The sequence below is a fragment of the Triturus cristatus genome, chromosome 3_1 (genome assembly GCF_964204655.1).
Source record: "Triturus cristatus chromosome 3_1, aTriCri1.1, whole genome shotgun sequence".
Classification (NCBI taxonomy): Eukaryota; Metazoa; Chordata; class Amphibia; order Caudata; family Salamandridae; genus Triturus; species Triturus cristatus.
This window is the reverse complement of record NC_140583.1, coordinates 763,358,959-763,381,631: the sequence shown is the minus strand read 5'-3', so window position 1 is coordinate 763,381,631 and position 22,673 is coordinate 763,358,959.

Here is a 22,673-nt window from a genome sequence, read left to right as displayed (position 1 = left end):
CTGTGAGGGCCAGTTCGGCACATTCCATGACAAAGTGTTGGGGGGTGATGAAATCCCATTGCCTGCGTAGAATGATGTTTTCTACGACTTCCAGTGTTCTTTGTTGGGGTATACTCGTGTACAGGGCTTCGATGTCCATAGTTATAAGCCAATCACTGACGGGATCTATCTCCAGATCTCTTAGGAGGCAGAGGACATCTTTAGTATCCCTTAGATAGGATGCGGCCTCCTTCACAATTGGCCGCAGGAACCAATGACAAAATTGTGATAGGGGTTCCAGCACAGATCCAATCCCTGATACGATAGGTCTACCCGGGGGGGGGGGGGCAGCCGATTCTTGTGGATTTTTGGGAGGATGTAGAATCTTGGCATCCTAGGTTCCGTACTGGTCAAGAAATCAGCTTCTTGTCTCGTAACCCAATCGTTACTGAGTGCTTCTTCCACTATGTTCTTTATTTTATTCATGATATGTTTAGTGGGATCTGTTTGATGTATTGCATAGCTGTTGGTATCCGCTAGTAGTCGTAGGCACTCTTCATGGTACATTGAGCGGTCCAGGATGACAGTGGCGCCCCCTTTGTCCGCCGGTTTTATAACGATGTTATGGGTATTTTTGAGTCTTTGTAGGGCCATCCGTTCTCTCCCCGTTAGATTATCAAACCCTTTGGTGTTCTGGAAATCTATTTTCTCAATGTCTCTGAGTACAGCGTGTTCGAATGCTAGTACTTCACACGAGATGCTCTGCATAGGAGGTTGGAAGGTTGATTTTTTACGTAGCCCTGTTGATTTCCTGCCGTCTTCACTGGTTTCAGTTGTATCGCCAAAGAAGTCGCGGAGTTTAAGTTTGCGGAAGAATTGGGCCAATTCCATATTAAGGCTGAAGGGGTCGTTTCTTGGTGTGGGAACAAAGCCCAGACCTTTCTCAAGGACGGACTTTTCTTCGGTTGTGATGGTGTATGTACTAATGTTAACAATATTTGTTAATCCCTGCTGGTTGAGGGCATCTCCGTTCTCCCTCTGCTCCTGGTTGTCATCCCTTGTGGTTGTTGTTGTTGGTCTTCCCATTGGACCCTTGCGTTTCTTCTTTTTTGTCGGCCTCTCCCTCTGCCCCTGCCCTGAAATAAAAAAGAAGGGGGCCCGGGAGGATAGCCAAACCCTGGTGGGAAATACGGTTGTTGCCAGTAGCCGAAGGGAGGGTGTTGCGGTTGTTGGATTTGCATCAGAGGTTGATAGTGGGGTTGTCTTCCGAAAGGTGGTCCTGAGCCTTCGTCACTGCTGGAATCACTTCTTTCATCTCCTGAACTGAATGTCCAATTCTGTGGGGTAGGTCTGAAACGTTGTTTTCTCCCTGTTTGTTGGGGGGTTGGTTTATCGTAATGTTCATCCGTTATATATGGGTAGACCGTTTCCTTACTGAATTTCAGTACATCTTTCTTCAGTTTCGTCAATTTGGATTGGGTCAAATATTCCTTGTATTCTGAGTGGTCTTTATTAATCTCATCCAACTTTTTCTTGAAGGTTGATAGTTGTACTGTAGTTTTTAGCCTACTTTCGCTCTGCTGGATTTCAACTAGGAGAGCATCAGCCAATTGTCTCGCGGTGTTAATAATCAGGATGAGCCAATCTTTCGTACATTTCCAAGCGATGCTGGACCAGTTGATTCTAAACTCTTTGTTATTAAGGAAGAGTCTAGGCTCATTAGTGACAATCAATCCTCTCGGGCGGTGTTTTTCCGGAGGTATTCTGTCATGAATGCCCCATGGAGAGCTGTTCGTATTTGCTCTTTTTTCTTAGTGGATAACGCTTCCCACTCGTCTGAGTTTTGTACTGTTTGTGTAACAATAGTTTCCGCCAGTAGAGATGGTGTGTTCAAAATCTCTGCTAGAACTTCATCCCCAAATGAGAGTTCGGTGTCCATCTTGAAATTAGGGTAGTTATAGATGTGACCTTTAGTCAGATCTTAGACTCGGACCTTGGTGCCCAAGCCCAGACACACAATTTGTCTGGTGTGATAATTCTATTAACAGAACGCTGTATAATAGAACAGATCCCTTATTATAGGGAAGGTACCCCTTGATTTGTTCCCACAGCCATCAGCTGTACATAATCCAATCACAAGAAAACTCCACTGGATGTGTAGAGGGGGGAACTAGAGGCATGGGGTTCTAGGAGCAGCAGCCTCCAATATTAAATGTTCATCACAAAAGAGCTGCTCCTAGTGTGATAACCCAAACGAGTTACAAGAACGTCGTGAGTGTGGGCATCTCACAAAAAGATACGGACTGGTCTCACACACCACCTGGTGTCATGCTTCATCATTGACCAGTCCTCGCCCTCCAAAACCTTCGTTTGATGGAGGGCGGGCATACACTTGACGACAAGGATGCACTTCTAAGTGATGGAGTGGGGGCCCGTGACTATGTGAGTGAAGTTAAAAATCATTATAGTAGTCAGTAGCGATGTAGTGATGAAGCATGACACCAGGTGGTGTGTGAGACCAGTCCGTATCTTTTTGTGAGATGCCCACACTCACGACGTTCTTGTAACTCGTTTGGGTTATCACACTAGGAGCAGCTCTTTTGTGATGATCATTCTAAGTCAAATCACCTGTGGCAGTGGGCACCTCCAAACCGAAGAAGAACAGAATGCTACCGCCAAATAACAGTAATGATGACAACATACAAATTGACATAATTCGGCAATCTGTGGGTAGCCTAGGCGAGCAGGAGTCAGAGTCGGAGTCAAACATCAGTGGTGTGGCTCTATTCAATCAATTCAATCAATTCGCTCATGCACAACAAGGCCATATGGAAATTCCTGGCAGCCCGAGGGGGGGACCAGGGACAGCCTCTATCATAGCTAAGCTGGCAACTAATAACTATGAGTTTCTTTTATTTAGAAAATGTCCAGCAGCTACTTCGACAGAGGATATTGATGCACAAAATACTAATAATGTAGCTACTACTGCATCCCCAACTCCTGAGCCCACACTAATAGCTTTAATTCAACTGATGCAAGTCCAACGCTCTGTGGCGCTCCAGCATTGCAGAGGCATGAGCTGATAATCTCCAGCTGCTACAATCATTAGCTTTGATAGCAGGGAAGGTTTCAACACTTACCTGCCAGGTCACAGAGCTGCAGCAAAGAGTTGCCGATACAGAAGAGGTCAGATCAGCTTCTGCAAAGGCTTTCAGGGGGCATGAGGGTCAGCTCACCTTGGTTCAATCTAAGGTTGAAGACCTAGAGAATTGCCAGTTGTGCAACAACCTTAGGGTCTTCGGGATTCATGAAGGAAAGAGGGGGATGATCCCAGACAGTTTATTGAGCAGCTGTTTATTAGAGCTTTCCCCGAACTTTCAAACTGGGACATGGACTTGCAAATCCAGCCCACCCATCGGCATCTGCTGCGTTGGGACACTTCCAAAAGAGCCAAATTCCAACCTTGGCCTATTCTGACATTCATAGGCAATGTTTTACTGAGACAGGCAATATTTTTGAAGGTGCACCCCTCAGCACCAATCTCAGTCAATTCAATGTCCCTCTTTGTGAGGCCAGACCTTTGCAAACTAACTATGGAGCACCGGTGGAAGCTCAGACAACTGGTTGTTCCATTAAGAGTGATGGGGGCTCAGGTTTTCCTTCAGGAGCTTGCCTGGTTGAAGGTTATGAGAGATGGTCAAACGTTCTTTTGTCATTCCGTAGCAGATGCCACAAGGGTTCTCAGTAAGTGGCAAGGATAATTTCTTGATTGCTAACTGTATCTGCCTAAGTGTTTTTTGTAACTATGCAAATGTTTGTTTTATTTAACTACTTATAGTTTTATACATATATTACCACTCAGGGCACTAACTGCAATTTTTCTCTGAGGTTCTCTTTTCTGCTATGGCTGGCTGGGGGTGGGGTATGTTTTTTTAGCACACAATGGGCTTTCATGGTGATCTGACAGGCCTAAGAGGACTGATGATGTTTTTCCCCATTAGCGTTGGGGCATTGTGGATGGTGCTTTGTTTTGTCACTTCTGCTTGAGTGGGTTTTTTGGTGGGGCAGCAAGGGAAAATGAGTTAAAGTGTTCACAGCTTACTTTTTGGATTCTAGTGTTACTTTTAAATATTATTTGAATTTAGTGGAAATTGTTGTTGTTGCTGGTGGTAACAATGCATCATGACTCAATTTAGGGTAACGGTTTTCAAATGTAGCTGGCCTTAATCGTCCCCTGACGTGTTGAATAGTTAAGATGGAAATCTCTGCTTATAACCTATATGTATGTCTAACTGAAACTCATCTTGCTTACAAAAAATTATCTCTTTTGAGGCAGCAGGGGCATAAAACTGTCATAAGCACTAGTGAAAAGACTCCTATTCGTGGGGTGGCCATACTATGTACCAATTATCTGGAGTATACTGTTCTAAATAGTGCCTCCAATTCGAGGTAGGTGGGTGATTGACTAGTTAATCGTTTTTGTGAGAAAAAAAAGTATTATATGTACCGGATATGGCCCTAATATTGATGACCCTGGGTTGTTTGACCAGCTGAATTGAGAACTATTTGACTTGTCAGGGGATTTGTTACTGCTCAGCAACTTCAATCGTGTTATTAATTATTGTATTTATACTACTAACCATAATGCCTATGCACATATGGCTATAACAAGAACTTCCATCCTTGAGATACTATGGGTGCATGGTTTGGTAGATGTATGGAGGACTCTATACCCTGCAAGCCCTGGGTTTACATACCTTTCCTCGACTCATAAACAATATTACAGAATCAACATGGTTTTTATGGCCCAGCAGCTGATTCAATGTGCTAATATTGAGGTGTGCCCTAAGATTATTTACGATCAGAACCCAGTCCTGTTAACAGTGCAGTTATCTGCCAGTAGCAAAGAGGGATGCTGTTTCACCTTCCCCTGCTCGCTCCTCTCCAACCCTACCTATATAATCTGTATGTCTGATCAGATGAGAGATTTTATAGCGATTAATCAGGACTCCACCCTGCCACATGTTGTATGGGACGTAATGAAGGTCTATTTCCCGGGGTAACTCTCCAGTTTGTCCTGAAGCAAATAAGCAAGATAGAGAGATGGCCTCTAAGCTTTGTTCTCAACTATTGGAGGCAGAATTTCAGCATACCCAAGCTGTTAAGGTTAAGAACCTGGATGAGCTGGTGAATTTATGCTGCCTACTTGATTGAAGTCACTGGGAGAAGGTGGCAGTAGAGTACAACAACAATAAGGCACTCCATTATGAATATTGGGAAAATATTGGGTGGGTGTTAGCCTAGTGGATAGTTAATAAGAGGTATAGTAATGTTATTAAGTGTGTTAAGAATAAAGACCGCATACTGCATTCTGCCACACAAGCTATAGACAGACAACTTACCAAATTTTATAAAGATATTTATGCCCATAGTGCTCCAGGTAGTCAGCCCCTGATTGATGAATATATACAGAGGGTCACCAGCCTGCCTCACCTGGAGCATCATCAGAAGCTAATATTGGAGAGTGATATAATTATCCAAGTACTTGAACTTGCGATTAAATCCCTGCCCTCAGGAAAGGAAGTGGGAGGATGCTATTCTCTTGGAGTTTTATAAGACATCCAGTGAAACACTTATTCCCCTATTTATATATTCTGGTGTTACATATCTATGGTGGGGGTTAAGCTCAAAATTCCTGGAAGTCTACTAATATCATCATTTTTCTTAAGAAGGATAAGGGGATCCTACTGGCCTATTTCCTTGTATAGTTCATTTGCAAAAATGTTGGTAAGGTTCTTGGTGCCAGAGTGGCCTCTCTGGTCCAGTATATTGTCTCACCACAACAACACAGGTTTGTGCCTGACAGAGATAGTACCAGCCGACGAATGCTACTGTTACTGTGTTTGAACTTCTGGCAGTAGGGTGAGTATGATATTACTGGACGCAGAGAAGGCCTTTGATCGGGTAGTATGGGCTTTTCTCTGGTCAGTCATGTCAGCGTTTCGCATTGGCTACAGAGTCCTCTCCCTGGTTAGGTCCTTATATAAGACTCCTATGGCTATGCTAATCCTAGTTGATTATAGCTAATCTCCATTTAGTATCTGCAGCGGCACGTGCCAAGGCTGTCCATTATCCCTGTTATTGTTTTCCCTTTATATTGACTCCTACCTTTGGTTACTTATGTCTAACCCTCTGATTTGGCAAATAATATTTAACATGGTAGAATTGAAAATCAGTGTATATGCAGATGATGTTGCAATATACTCATCTGGCCCTCATAAAGCCATCGATCAAACTTCGGCAGAGGCAGATAGGTTTAGGGTGGTTTCTGGTTATAAGCTTAATCTCTTAAAAATGCAGGTTCTGCTTACTTTTCTGTAGAGAGCCCAAACCATGGAACCACTTAAGTAGCCACATACCGTGGGGTTAGGATTTATGTAAAGTGGATTTCATTGTTGATTTGAATTATGAGTCCCTTTTACAGCTAGTTCGTGCAGAGCTGTAGTCTTAAAATCATCTCCCAATTGGCCTAATAGACTGGTGTAACATTGTTAAGATGAACATCCTCCCCAAATTTCTCCATTGATTCAGGGCGATTCAGCTGAGAGTCCCAGCTTCATTCTTTAAGCACCTTGAAGGGGCTATTAGCAGTTTAATCTGGGGCTACAAGAGGGCTAGGTGGGCCATTAAGTACATGAAACTACTGCCCAAGCAAGGTGGTTTTCAACTCTTTGATTTTAAGATGTATTTCTGGGCTGATTTCTGTCATTGTACCTGGAATTTGCTTATGGACCATGACCCTGACTCTCCTGTATTGGGTTACCACATGGCTCTGGGATCTGCTTTAGGCTTTTTCTCAGAAGATGGTCCAACCCAAACTACTTGGAACGGATCTAAGATCGTCAAAGACATCAACCATATGGGGGAAAATTCATGTTAAATATGCTGTACTATCTGTGCACTCTTATATGTCATTGTGTGGAAACCCTAACTTCCCACTCATTTTTCATGATGCTGTTGTCAAGCTTTGGTCTAAACTGGGCCTAAAACTATAGGTCAGCTTTTTTACATGTCTGGGTTTTGCACTTTTCCCACTATTCAAAGTTGCTTTGTGCTTCCCTGACAGCGCTTTTTTAAATGTTTACAGATTCTGAACCTCTTTTCACGCAATCAGTTATGTTTAGCTGTTGGGGAAGACTCAGAAGTTTTGAAATACTTTTTTCCTACTGCTGGCACGCTATCAATCAGATCCTTCTGTAAGACTACGTGTGCCAATAGGGAAGATGATCGGAGTATGCTTGCTGCAAAGTGGAGTAGTAGTTAAAAAAAGACTATTCCAACAGATGAGATGACTGATGCATTTGACATTACCAACTGCACGTTTTTCTCAGGTAGCCTTAGATTACAGCCTTTCAAAACTATAAGAAGGCTTTATCATACACAGGAAAAAATCTGTAAATGGGCCTTAATCTCTCTAATAGTAAGACCAGCTGTCCGAAATGCAGTGCTTATTCTGCTGATATTGTTCATATGCTTGTTCATATGCTTGTTCCCATTTAAAAGCTCTCTGGGCTGGAATGGCGCTCTCTCTCTCCACTTAGGTTATGCTATGCACCTATCTGCTAAAGATATTATGTTGGCTCATAAACAATTAATCCCAGAGTTTCAGCTGTGATCTCAATAGAGATTGTTACTGCTCGATTATGCATAGCTAGGGCTTGGCTTGATCCCACACCCCCTCTATTTGTAATTGGTAGTTTATGTTCTGTCAATTTTTAGGGCTCGCGCCCTGCGTTGCACTGCGCAACAGTGCTCGCGCAGGCGAGAGCCCTTTTGTCTGGGGTTTGAAAACGGACCCTGGAATCGCACACGCTTGTGCGTGTGCTCTTCCTTTTGGGTTCCGCTATTGGGCTTTGTGTGCGTATTTTTTTAAAACAGAGCACGCAATAGGCTAAAGGCGGGCGTATTGCTCCGCCCATGGCCTATTGGCGCACCAAAGCCCATATGTTTTCAATTATCGTGCCCAGAGACGGGCGCGATTATTGAAAACACATATGGCTCGCAGTGGCGTGCAAGCACCACTCGCGGGTGTGTTTTTATTTTTTTTACATAAGCGATCACTTTCGCGATCGCTTTTTTTTTGCCAGCCTGACCCTGGTTTAGCTTGCAGCATAGCATATCATTTAATCTGCAGCAGATGTTGCAAGTTAACAGAAAACAAATCTGTCTGTGTCACACAGTACCTTGGTTGAGAGATTAAGGCGAAGCGAACGGGGATCTAAGGTGGTCAGGGAAAGTTGGTAGCTTTCCGACCTGGATATTAACAGTGGCCGCATCGGCTGCATAGGCCTCACGGCCGGCCATTTCCGAAAAAGGTTAAAGTAACCACACATAAAGCTGCACTGGTGGCTTCCCTGTCGAATTTGTTCTTGTTACCTGCCGCGGCCCCTGCAGGTAATAGCGGTGGGGCCGGGTGAGGGGTAATTTCAACGGACTATGATGAGGGAAAATTAATTATTATTATTATTTAATTGTCCCTTCTCATCGTCCGTCGAAATTCCCCCTCACCCGGTCCCACCGCCCAACTGCTCTTACCTGCACGGTTCGCGGTTGCTTGTTACACACTTGTGATGCACTTGCGTCCCTGAGGATGACACTGGCATGTCTGCGACTTTCTGCGCTGAGTAAAACTTCACAAAATAGCTCCCCACGGGTGTTGATGATGCTAAGGCAGTGATTTATTGGGGAGGAGACCAAGAGGTGTAACAGTTTGTAATAGGCCCATTTGCTGCTCTAATGTCTGCATCAATATGATTATTTAGGTGTGTCCTTCAGAGGGGTAAACAGGTTGAATAAAACTACTTATCATATCTGGTCGGTATTCACTTCCTGGTTCGCTAACGTTCTAAAACAGCCAAACGCATATTTCCTTTGCTGTAAACTTGACAATTTCTGGGAGCACATCATAGATTGTAGTCAGTGTTAAATCATGTTTATCAAATGTTTTAGACCACGAGGGTCAGAAATGCAGGGTAAAAAATGTTAAACAAAACGGGAAGTGGTGAAACAGATGGAGTACCAAAGTTTGAACAAAAGAGGCATACTATAATGCTTTTCGGTGGATACACAAAAGAGACATGTAAGAAATAATTTATAAATGCATGAACGTGCGATCCAAAGACACAATAATTACATTGTAAGAAATGAAAATTGAATAGTAGTGGTTACTAGTAACTTGACCATTCTGAAATAAATACATGAATACTGAGACCAATTAAAAAGCAAGAATGGTATTCAATTCATAAATATAGTTGCATAGGTAATTCAGAGTAAACAAGTTGAACAAGTATTGTCAACGTCAATACGTCTCATCTTTGGATCAATTAGCTTTACCAATGGTTGTTGCTGCTGTTGTACAATGACGCAAGATATTACACAGCATCAGTATAAACAAGCATTTGCAATGCAAAAGGTCTCTCATTTACGCGAGTTTAAGCTATTGGCATTGTAAATTACAATGTCTTTTATTTATGTTTTAAAAACGGAAACAAAAATAAAAGGCCTTGTCATTTGCAATGTCAATAGCTCAAACTCACGTAAATGCGAGACTTATTGCATTGCAAATGCTTGTTTTAGCTTGAAGCAGAGATACTCAGAACTAAAGTTATTAAGGGTCATCTCCGTATTAAACATATTTTGGGCCAGCTTTCTTGTTGATATATGATTTTCTATTTTTCTTTTAATTGAAATGATTCTGCTATGTTTTCTATAAACAAAGGATTCTCCGCACTTCCGCACTGCTGTGTGGTGAACAGAGAAACACGAACCACTCGTAATTTGGCACTGTTGTTTTTTATTCAGTACTCAGATCTGACAACACTTGTCCTTGATCACAGAACATATGTATATATATATATATTACCTACTGGCGGTCGCCAGTAGGTAGTTATAGTAAGGACCTAGTTTCCATAGGAAAAGCGTTTTTTCTTTTCCCAATAACTTTGGCACCAGTTGATGAATCTTTGCGAAATTTTCAAAAAAAGTGGCCTGCTCTGATCAGCTTCTGTCTTGAAAGTTTCAGGGTGATTCGTCAAGCGAGGGCTGAGAAAAAAGGGGGGATCCCAAAACGCGTTTTTCCCATGTTAATTTCCATAGGAAACTTTATACAAAGCTACAGCCCGAACTGCTGAACGGAATTACACCAAATCTGGTCAGAAAGAGCCCATTTTTTAAATGGTGTAAATCCATTCAGTAGTTTCTGAGAAATTAGAAAAAGAAAGTTTCGATATCTGAGCACCGAGGAGGGTTTGCGCACCCTCCCGGGCACGAGCTTCACTCTGATTGGCTGCCAACACTCCAAGCCAGGAAGTGCTGGCAGACATTTTGTGACTCGGTTACCAAGTCAGACAATGACTGTGGAAAAAAGGATGAAAAACAAGAATAGGGGGCAGGGTAGGAACACCCTGACCCCCTAGGCCTGCTCAGAGGGTTCCACAAGGACCCCAAGGGCCCTCCCTAATTTTTTTTTAATAAAAAAAATTTGAAGTTGCGCTGGGTGCGTGCCGCCTGCCATGAAAATAACAAAAAGTGCAGGTTCCCGCGCTTCGTTTTTCAAAGCTCCCGGATGGGCCAGGTCCTGGGGACACTCAGCAAATAATTTGCGGGGGCCGCCCGCAGACCCGGGGACTGCCACCTCCTCGGGGCTGAAACAAAACAAATGTGTGGGGGGTCCCAAACTCCACATGCTGAGCCGGGGACCACCAGCTCCTTGGAGCTTTGATAATAAACTGCGGGGGGCACGCGGTTTCCCCCGCAGCCCCTGGGACCACCACCTGTCTGGGGCTCTGTTTTAAAATAAAAATTCTGTGTGTGGGGGAAATAGCCCCTCCCCATTCACCTCGGGGACCACCACCTCCCCAGGGCACTAAAAATTGAAATTCGGGGGTCTGTTATGGACCCCCATTCCCCAGGGACCACCACCTCCCCGGGGCTTTAGAAATGTTGGAAGGGGGCTGCACAGCCTCCCTCCTTGAGCCCATAGTGGCCCTGGGGACCGCCACCCCCCAAGGTTGGCTCCTGCAATTTCCTGGGGTGCCCAGTCCCGGCCCACTGCTGTTTGCTATGGCAGGGCGGGAAAACTGCTCTCGCTTCAATGAAGCAAAGCAGGATTGCTTTTGAGCAAGGGGAGCTGCATGTCAGCAGCTCCCCTTGCTCAAAAGCAATACCGGCTCCCGCAGGAGATGGGGAGTTGGCGGGACAGTGGGGGCATTGGGGCTCCCCTTATGGTCCCTAATGAGTGGCAATGCCCCGGGGGATGGGGTCCCCGGGCCAAAAATGGCCCGGGAGGGGGACGACGCGGTCCCCCTTATTTAAAGAAAATATATTTAAAAGGATTGGCCATTCCCCGACGGATGGGGTTCCCGGGGCGAATATAAATGAATGGAAGTAGTCAATTTTTGTTTGCCAATGTTTGAAGTTGCGACCCGAGCATGGTGCTCAGCGCGGCCCCTAGTGTGAACACGATGGGTGCATGGCTCCCAGCGTGGCCCCCTAGTGTGAACGCGATGGGTGCGTGGCTCCAAGCAAAAATAATTAAGATTTCTTTTTTAAATTTTGGTTATATGTTGGGTTATTGGGTGGCTCTAAAAATAGCCCTTATTTTCATTGGGAGATTGTTGTAGCTGCATGTAAGTGCAGATGCAGAGCTTCAGGTTGTTGAGAAACACTCTGTTGCCTTGATAAGTGGAGTGTACAACATCACCTCTGTAGATGCCATCTATATGGAAACGTAGATTGTTGTTATAGATGGAGCCCATCCTATGGTCTTTGAGGTAAGCAGAAACAGCTTTATCGACATTTTTTCCAGCTCTCTCAATCTGAGGACAAAATTGATTGGACCACTTCCATTTCTGTCTTTGGCATATGTTAGAGTATACAAAGACAGTTTTGGGGAAAAGCAACATCAATTCTGCAAAGGTGTCCTTCATTAACATTTCCAAACCTACCCCAGTCAATGTGCCTAGGTAATTGCCATCACAGTGCACAATCATGAAGTCAGCGGGTTGGAGATGCAAAAAGGTTTTAACCAAAGGCATCAATTGATGCCACTTTAATCCTCTCTGTCCAATCCATTTAATGTTTACATTTTGCAAAGCTAGGTCTTTGTTAATACCTCTGCGTTCAGCATACCTTTTGCACCAGAAAACATAGCTGTGCCCAACAATCCACACGGAAAGCATCTTTAAGGGATGACTGGAAGTAATGAAAAGATGTCTGTAGCTGAAGTAGTAGTTGGTAGAATGAGAGGTATCTAAAATGGTGGACAAGATGCTGTTTTTGAGAAAGTAGAGAATTGATTGGCTGTTTAAGAACTTTGTACATTCAAAAATAGGGTGCATTTTACTTTCTTTAAATACAGGTTTCTTATTGGTTAGTAAAAAATGTTTGAAAGGTACAGTAGAAAGGATAAGGTCATATTTTGCAAAGTCAACCACACCTGCTGTTTGCATTTGCAACATTGTGTGGTGAACTTGAAAATATTGTGAACTTGTGACCTGTCAGTTCAGTTGAATGTTCCATGAACAGTTACTAAGTAACATGGCATTAAGCAGAATAGGGGTAGAAGTCAGTTGCTTAGGGTTATTATGTGTAACCAATAGATGTGCTCCGCCTGCTAGTTTAGACAAAGAAGATTTCAACCCTAATGTTAGTTTGTCATCTGCTTGCATTCAGGCAATGTGATGTGGTTTGTTGGGGTTGGGGTGGGATGTGTGCGACTTTGGGATTCATGTTTGACATGTCTTGCATGTGGCAAATGTGCGGCATCACTGTGTGTTACGTTGCCTCACAGCTGCTCCTCCCTCCCTCCCTCCCTCCGGGCCTATTTACTTGTGTGCGCTGCATGGTTGCATCACTTGCACTCCTACGGCACACCATTGTCATGCTTTTATGCGCATGTCCACAAGCCTGACAACGACACACTGATGTTGGTCGTTGAAGGTGGGTGGCCACGTGAGTGTAGGCCTATGTAAGGATAGGGCAGACACAGATGTAGAGTTCATGCCTGGCTGAAGTCGCGCTGTGAGTAGGGCTAGGTATGTGTCTCATGCTGCGACAATATAGATACACACAACACTTGGCATGTATGAGCCAAGACCCTGAGCGGTCTTGCGCTCCTTAATTTCTCAACATTGCAACATTGTCGATTGTGTGCCAGGTGGCGCCGACACTAAAACACAGACACACGCATTAGTCACTTCCTTGTCGAGTCCAGAACTGAACCACGGCCAGAGACCTGGGCAAATTCTGCACACCCCTACGCTGTACTGGCGTACGACGGCTCTACCCACTCCGCTTACGCTTACAGGGGACGACGACAAAGCTACATAACCTAGGTCGTACCACTGCCAGAGGTAACATGGTTGCGTCCGCTGTCCACAGCACAATGTAATGTGATAGTGCCCGGGCCCATCATGCATACAGAATGAAGACACAGACACAGTTAGATAGATAGTGGAACTGGCTACAGGCACGTGCGCCCGGCCCCTTTTTATTACCAGGGTCACATGTTCAGTGATGCCTGTGCTGGATGTGTGTGGGGTGAGTGTAAGCCGATTAGTGCTGGCAACAACTACAACAGTGATCATCAGATCACACACGGAGATTCAATCAGAAAGGGTCCATGACTTGTGGTGCACTAAGGTAGGGGCACCAGATCTGAAATCACACACACAAGATTCTATCGTAAAGGGTCCATGACTTGTGGTGCACTGAGGTAGATGCACCAGAGATGAGCGTGCTCATGTAAAGAAATTGTTAATGTCCCTTCGGGATATTCCTGCTGCCTGAGGTGACATTATTGCGTCCGCTGTCTACAGCACAAAAGTCAATCATAAAGGGTCCATGAGTTGTGATGCACAGAGTTAGCGGCATCTCAAGAGCTCAGCGTGTGCACAGCCAGCGATGATGGCGTGTCCTTGCAGGTCAGGATTGGATTGGATATGCGTGAGACCTGCTGACCGCTGTGTAGGCCAGAGGCAGCGGCCAGCAAGGGCTCACAACCACGTGGTGTTGACTTGAGCTGCACAGAGTTAGTAGCACCTGAAGCACTCAACGTGTGCACAGCCAGCGATGATGCATTGTCCGGACGGGCTACACTGGGAGCAATGTCTTCTACATAATGAATTCTGCCTCAATAAGGCCACGTGGCATTGACTTGTGGTGCACTGACTTAGTGTCACCTGTGGCGTTCAGCGGGTGCGCAGCCTGCGATGATGCGTGGTCCGGGTGGGCCGCACTGGTAGCAATGTATGTTGCCTACTGGACTGCGTCATCTGCAATCGCGACTCGATCTGAATTGTGAGGCCTGCTGTCCACAGTGTAGATCGAAGGCAGTAGTCAGCACAGACATAACTCCACGGTGCTGTGCCGCTGGGTTCGCAGGGGGCCTGTGTCGAGGAGGCCGGTGGTCACGGCGGCGGCCTCGTGGCAGGGTGAGGGCCTCCGCCCTGGCAGATGCATTCGCCTTCCCGGAAGTGAACCACACCCAGAGCCCCGGCCTATTTATTCACACTCCTACGCTGGACTGGTGTATGTCGGACCAGCCCACTCCGCTTACGCTACAGGGGTGGACGACACAGCTACATGACCGAGATCTTCCCCACTGTCTGAGGTAACATGGTTGCATCAACAGTCCACGACAATACAAGCACCAGCAGTATATGTCCACATGGAGAGGTCTGTGCTCTGCATAGTGAGGTCTGTCCATCACATCACCGCCACACTTGGCATTGTGTGCATTCTTATTCATGGGTGACTTGCCTCCTTCACACATACTTGGTTCCCACCTCTCTCAACATTCAGCTAGTGTGTGGTTGAGGGGCCATGCTGTTTTCGGAACGTCCGCTGTCCTGTTCTGCACTGCCTCGGTGGTAGTCAGGGGGGGTGGTCCAGGGGGGGTCCTGGGGATGATGGCAGTGGGTGTTGTGGTCCTCTTGGGTGTTGGAGCTGCATGATCAGTAGCTCCATGATATGTGTTGGTCTTCAGATGTGGCTCTGGGCTGGGCTTCCTTTCATACTGTAGGTAGTCGTCCTGCTTTACACCAGTAAAAGGCAGGTGTTAAATTCCTTCTGCTAATGCTCCTTATTGCCTGTTTTTGGATCACATCGCTTATTTGGCTGGTCGTTGAAAATATCGGAAAGTGGTGTTTTCGTGTTTTTATCCATGATGGCAGTGGGTGTTGTGGTCCTCTTGGGTGTTGGAGCTGCATGATCAGTAGCTCCATGATATGTGTTGGTATTCAGATGTGGCTCTGGGCTGGGCTTCCTTTCATACTGTAGGTAGTCATCCTGCTTTACACCAGTAAAAGGCAGGTGTTAAATTCCTTCTGCTAATGCTCCTTATTGCCTGTTTTTGGATCACATCGCTTATTTGGCTGGTCGTTGAAAATATCAGAAAGTGGTGTTTTCGTGTTTTTATGCAAGGGGACCCCTACTGTGCATATCATGTATCGTTAGTTGTCGCTCTCATCCGTGGCAATGTTTTTTGCGGAAGCTATCACTGGAAAACTGGCGATATCTGCAGTTTCCACCAGGTTGAGAATGGGATGATAATTCTTTTGCAACTTTTGCTGCGCTAAAGTGCAGATAACTCAGCGATAAGTCTTTGAGAATACGTCCCATTGTTTTTAAAAAACAATTCGTCCGGATTTGCGCACCCAACTGCTTTTTAAAAAAACAAAATGCTTTTTTTGGCCCTGCGGGTCCTTGTGGGATCCCCTGAGCAGGCCTAGGTGGTCAGGGTGTTTGTACCCTTCTCACCTTTCTTGTTTTTTCACCTTTTTTAAAACTCTTTTCTTGTGATTCGCATGTAGCAACAACAAACTCCTAATAAACACAAGGGCTGGTTTTAGAGCCACCCTATAACCCAACAGTGGGGACTTATCGCCGAGTTATCGGCACTTTAGTGCAGCAAAAGTGGCAAAAGAATTATCGCCCCATTCTCAAGTTGGTGCACACTGCCACAGTGCCCACAGACTGACGGTACCAACACAGCTGACAACCAACATCCCTCTGCAGACAAAGCTGCTGGCTGTGCTGCACCTGTTGGCCTCTGGTACCTTCCAACCAACAACTGCCAGAGTCGGAGGAGTCTCACAGCCAGCCCTATTAAACTTACTCACACATGTCTTGGATGCATGTCCACAAAAGCAACGGCGGGCCCCTGTATCCGCACCACACACTTGTCCCCATTCGCAGTAATCCTGCACAACCAACCCCAGCCGTTGCCTTGCGCCTCTGTTCTCCAGATCCAAGAATGTGGTTTCTGAAATGGGTGTGCGCCAGGTAATGAAGTCCAGTAATCAGTAGTGTTGGAAAAACAATACTTTATTACAAAAACATGAATTAAAAACACGAAAACATCAAATGACGAGTGCCATTCCCAACGGGGAACATCAACAGGACAACTTTTGGATCTAAATAACTGCAAATCGTCCTGGAAATCCCAAGACAATTCCATATTCGGAAAGTGCGTATTCAGAAACCTGTAGGATAAATTGTGACAATGGTCAAGCGTTCGTATGGTCACAAACGTAATCTGGTACAATGTATTGCACTTGGACAAACCGGAATGCTTACAGGTATGATCAATCCTGCACAAAAAGACTGTAACAGAAGTTCGTGGGGTCGTAACCTTCGTAGGAAAAAAAAGGAAGTTTACGACCACACGAACTTTTGTTACGGTCTCATAATGCAGGATTTATCATACCTGTAAGCATCACGGTTCGTATCAGCTTGATACCCCTGCAGCTTCACTTCACCCACACTGCGCAGGAATAGCTGGAGACCAAGCAAGGTAACTACGCCATAGCAGGCTTCCCGCACGTGTTGGGGGCAATTGACTGCACAATTGTACTAATTGTGCCCCCTGCCGACACTGCACATAATCACCGCAACAGAAACAACACGCATTCCAACAATGTGCAGGCAAAACTGGACCACCGGGACCTGTACACTAATGTTTTTGCAAACTTCCCAGGCAGTGTGCATGATTCCTACATCTTCTGCAAGCACCCCAGCCCTGGTCCCCAGACCGGTCTGCCACACAGCGATGACTGCCTGACCCTGCGCACCCAGACCTCAATGCTCTCCTGCCGCCACCGGTATGTCTCCAAGAGGGCCCACCATGTGCCGGAGCAACCTCCTCATCCGTCTCTGGATTTTACGGCACAGGCCCCCAGCGCATCTTGCTGCATCGCGCCGAATAGTCATGGCTGTACAGCCTGCTGCCTTTGGCTTAAAAGTGGTCCAGCTGAGCTCACAATTCAAATCGGGTCTTGATTGCCAGGATGGCATATCGAGGACTACGCATCATCGCAGGCTGCACACCCGCTCAGCTCTGGTGCCACTAACCCAGTGCAACTCAGTCATCGCCACGTGGCGGGAGGCCCGAGTCGGCTAGAATGCCTCGGCTGCCACCAACTCTGTGCACCTCAAGGCTTCACCACGTGGCGGGAGGCCAGTGTCGGCCAAAGTGCCTTGGCTGCCACCAACTCTGTGCACCTCAAGTCATCGCCACGTGGTGGGAGGCCCGTGTCGGCCAAAGTGCCTCGGCTGCCACCAACTCTGTGCACCTCAAGTCATGGGCCCTTTATGATTGAATATCGTGGTGCGGATACCATCATGTCACCTCCAGTCGTTGGGAATGTGATGTGGTAGGTCCCTGGGCCCTCATGCATAAATAATAACCACACAGACACACCCAGATAGAGAGTGGAAATGGCCTCGAGCACGTGTGCCCGGCCCTTTTTATTGGCAGGGTCACATGTCCTGTGACGCCTGTGCTGGAGGGGTGTGGTGTGGGTGTAAACCAGCCATGAGGGAGTGGCTGTGGCATGCTGACAACTAGTATTAAAAAGTAAAGATTTCCCTTTTGTATTGTTCAAAAACTCCTGTAGTGAAATCATATACAATATACAATGGACCAAAGAAAATAATTGAATTATTGGGAACTGTAGCAACACGAAATCAAAATATATTATTGTTTTATTAATACCTGTATCAAAATTGTTTACAATATTGTATCCATTAAAAAAACTTTACACATCATAATAGACATTTACATAAAAGACAAACATTGATAATAGTATTTGTTCACAATGATTCTATTAGCAATTATTGTCATAATCATGAGCGTTTACACCTCAAAACATGTACAAATAAAATAATGAATAAAACAAATGTAAATTAAAAAATTGTGTCCTCTTGTCGACGCGTTTCGGTGTAATTTATGGTAAGTAACACCTTCTTCAGGACCCACACCTTAAATGCAAAAAACTGCTCACTATATAAAATTTGATCAATATAGGGGATATAGCTTCTTAATTCTTATCCTTTAGGGACCGAGAGGGGATATCAATTTCCTCCGTCCCGAAGTAATACAGTTATTTCCTCTATGTTTCCTTGTAGGTGCTTTACATATTCAATAATATGATTGATAGAGGGTATCAAATTCATGGACCCATACAAGCACAGATTTCTATTTTGTATTATTCTTAGCCTTCTTTTAAATGTAGAAAACTTCAATTCAATTCTAGCAGAAGTCAGTTCCGTATAAGACGCATAGCGTCTCTGCTACCGGGATTCACGATGGCTCGTCAAATGCGAGCCATCGTCTTTGACGTCTTTGACGTCTTTTAGCAGAGACGCTATGCGTCTTATACGGAACTGACTTCTGCTAGAATTGAATAAAGGCAGAAGAACGACTGTTATTATAAAAAGTGAAAATACGTACCGGAAGTTTTCTACATTTAAAAGAAGGCTAAGAATAATACAAAATACAAATCTGTGCTTGTATGGGTCCATGAATTTGATACCCTCTATCAATCATATTATTGAATATGTAAACCACCTACAAGGAAACATAGAGGAAATAATGTATTACTTCGGGACGGAGGAAATTGATATCCCCTCTCGGTCCCTAAAGGATAAGAATTAAGAAGCTATATCCCCTATATTGATCAAATTTTATATAGTGAGCAGTTTTTTGCATTTAAGGTGTGGGTCCTGAAGAAGGTGGTACTTACCATAAATTACACCGAAACGCGTCGACAAGAGGACACAATTTTTTAATTTAAATTTGTTTTATTCAATATTTTATTTGTACATGTTTTGAGGTGTAAACGCTCATGATTATTGACAATAATTGCTAATAGAATCATTGTGAACAAATACTATTATCAATGTTTGTCTTGTATGTAAATGTCTATTATGATGTGTAAAGTGTTTTTAATGGATACAATATTGTAAACAATTTTGATACAGGTATTAATAAAACAATAATATATTTTGATTTCGTGTTGCTACAGTTCCCAATAATTCAATTCTTTCCTTTGGTCCATTGTATATTGTATATGATTTCACTACAGGAGTTTTTTAACAATACAAAAGGGAAATCTTTACTTTTTATTACTATATATACCCGGTCCCTTTTGGTAATACCTGGGAAACTCTCTTTTTCTTCTTTATATGCTGACAACTAGACCTGTGATCAGCAGATTGCTACAGGGAAGACCTGAGACATTTAGCGTTGTCATTCCCTTTCCGTGTAAGCGCAAGCGGAGTGGGCTGACCTGGCGTATGCCAGTCCAGCGTAGGGGTGTGACCAATGATCCCGGGGGTCTAGGTGTGGTTCCGTGTTGGGCTGGACAAGGAAGTAACTAATGGGTGTGTCTCAGTTGTAGTGACGGCTCCACCCGGATCCCAATCTGAAATGTTGCACCCTGTGACTCAAGTCCCACAACATGAGCAACATGGACGTAAGGGGGAATCACTGACCCTACATTCTTCCATACTTCTACACTTGAATGATGATAGACATCTGTGTGAATTTGATTGTTTAATGCACATTCAGTGGAGTGTTGTCTTAAGGTATTTCTTCTCTTGCTTTTGGTATAACCAGTACTATTTACTCATCCAATCTCTCCGCCTATAACCAAGCAGTTATAAATTCACCATGCACTCTCCTTGCAGTACTCTAATCATCCAGTCAGTCAGTACCCATGTACTCATGCAATGACCCAGGCAGTAACCATGCACTGCTACAATCCCCTGAGCACTACCCATAAAATCCTCTAACCGCCAAGAGACTACTCATTCATGCCTCAATCAAAAAAACGATAGGTTTCATGGACATTATAGTTCAAAATTAATTTACTGAAAAAACCGTAGGTTTCAGGGACGTAATAGTTAGTAATTTGCATTTATAAACCTTTGAAACTCACTGAAAATAAACGTAGGTTTCAGGGACGTTATTGTTAGAAATTAGCATTTAAAAAACCTTAGAAATGCCCTGAAAAAACCATAGGTTTCAGGGACGTTATAGTTAGTTGGACATTCCACTAGTACAAAACCAGAGAAATTCGGCTGTTATAGTTAGTTCAGCTAACTGTAACTCACGCCCCCGCAATGCACTACTGATGACGTCACATATTACATCATTCATGACATGGTCAGTGACATCACTAATGAAACCATCAGGCATATATAATTACAGATGGCAAAGCAAAATGTCATATCTGCTAAAAGAGCCTACAGTGGATTATTGTTGTTATTACTGTAGCGCATACTTTCTGTCTCCGTGTTTGTTCAGGTAGATCACCAACATCAAAATCAGTGTCTACCGTGTAACAAAATACCTACCCACAGGCTTTAGCACAGTGAAATCCCAATCCAGCCTTAAAGGCCTATTGCCTTTAACACTAGCTTTTCAGAGTATGTAGGCCAGACCTATTGACATTGTCATAATGTTCCATAATAAACAAATCAAGCCTATGAAATCTGGCATGACGTTTTCCAATGACACGATGAGGCCTATCCCCGTTACCATTGACTATGCACCTTACCAACCACCATCCATTCGAGGTCACATATACCGGCAACCATCATGCATACAGTTATAAAATTATAAATATGTGGAAAAATACAGCTTGCAAAACATTATGCAACCTCCCTCAACATGGCCTAATAAGAATCATCACAGTGAAAACCCAAAGGATTTGTCAGAGTGGGTGACCAATGCCAACTAAGATGTGAGATTACATGTAAAAAAAAAGTACCTGTTAAAGGCTTACTGGCCAAATCATTTTCACAACAAATAAGCTACACCAACTGCCTTTGTCATAATATTTCATTTTTTTAATTTGGTAACTTCTGGTTGAAAATTTTGAAACGAACACAGATCTAGATTCCTGCTTTGTTGGAGATTTTGGTTGAAGCAGTTTCTGTCGTGTGGAGGTGTCTACTTTGATGATAGCATTTTCCAAAATGGTAGGTGGATAATTGCGTTTTCTGAATTTTTCAATACATTCAATTTTGCTGGATTCATACAAGTCATCTGAATTTGCAATTCTTTTTAATCTTAACAATTGGGAGTAAGGTAGATGTTTTTTTAGAGAAGGTTGGTGAAAGCTGTCATAGTGTAACAAATTATTCCGATCAGTCGGTTTTGTATAAACTTGTGTACTTAAATGGTCGCCTCTGTTGGTAACAAGAGTATCCAAAAAAGTTACTGGCTGATGGTATGAGTGAATTCAACTCGATGATCAACTGAATTGACACAATTATCCACCTACCATTTTGGAAAATGCTATCATCAAAGTAGACACCTCCACACGACAGAAACTGCTTCAACCAAAATCTCCAACAAAGCAGGAATCTAGATCTGTGTTTGTTTCAAACTTTTCAACCAGAAGTTACCAAATTAAAAAATCATCTTAAGATACTGGCCGATACTCAGTAACGAACAAGATTTTCAACACATTTTTGACTTACAACCCAGATTTGCTTATCAAAGATCTCGCAATTTGAAACAGATTTTGTCCACCTCTAAAACTCAGACCAGTACGGATTTCAAAGGAACTATCCCTTGCTTTAACTGTGGAAATTGTAATTCAATTATCAAGGCAACAGTATTTCACATCCCCATAAAGGTTATCCTATCAAACTGATGGTCACAGCTACTTGCAACATACAAAACGTGATTTACATGCTTAAATGTCCCTGTGGACTTGTCTACGTCGGGAAAACAGAGAGAAAAATACGCATCAGACTCAATGAGCACAAAAGCAACATACGTACCCACCAGATGAAATCTCCAATTGCAAATCACTTCTATCTTTTCCAACACAATATTTGCCAATTGCGCTTCCTGATTCTAGAACAAGTCCCTTTAATCAAAGGACGCAACAACACGCAATTCTTATTACAACGCAAAGTTTTTGGGATTAACAAATTAGATTCGATTCACCCTAAAGGACTCAATGAACGTTACGATCTTGGCTGTTTTTTGTAATATTCTTTGATTCTGCTACAACATTGTTGACATGTTTCCCAGTTTTCTTTGTAAACCTGTTGATATTTCGTTATGGGTTCAATTCCCAGAGACCCGGGACCTTGTATCTTTATGTACCCTGATGTCAAATAACTTTATTCCCCACACACCTCAAGACACGGTACACTTTCATTTACCTTGTTCTTTGACATACACACTCTTCTGTTTTAGTACACATGCTTTCTGTTACCTCTAGCACATTCCATCTACGTCTTTTTTAAGACGTTTGGATACACCACGACGTTATAATCATATTGATATACTTTCGTTATCGCACACACTTAATATACGCTCTGTTGCCACT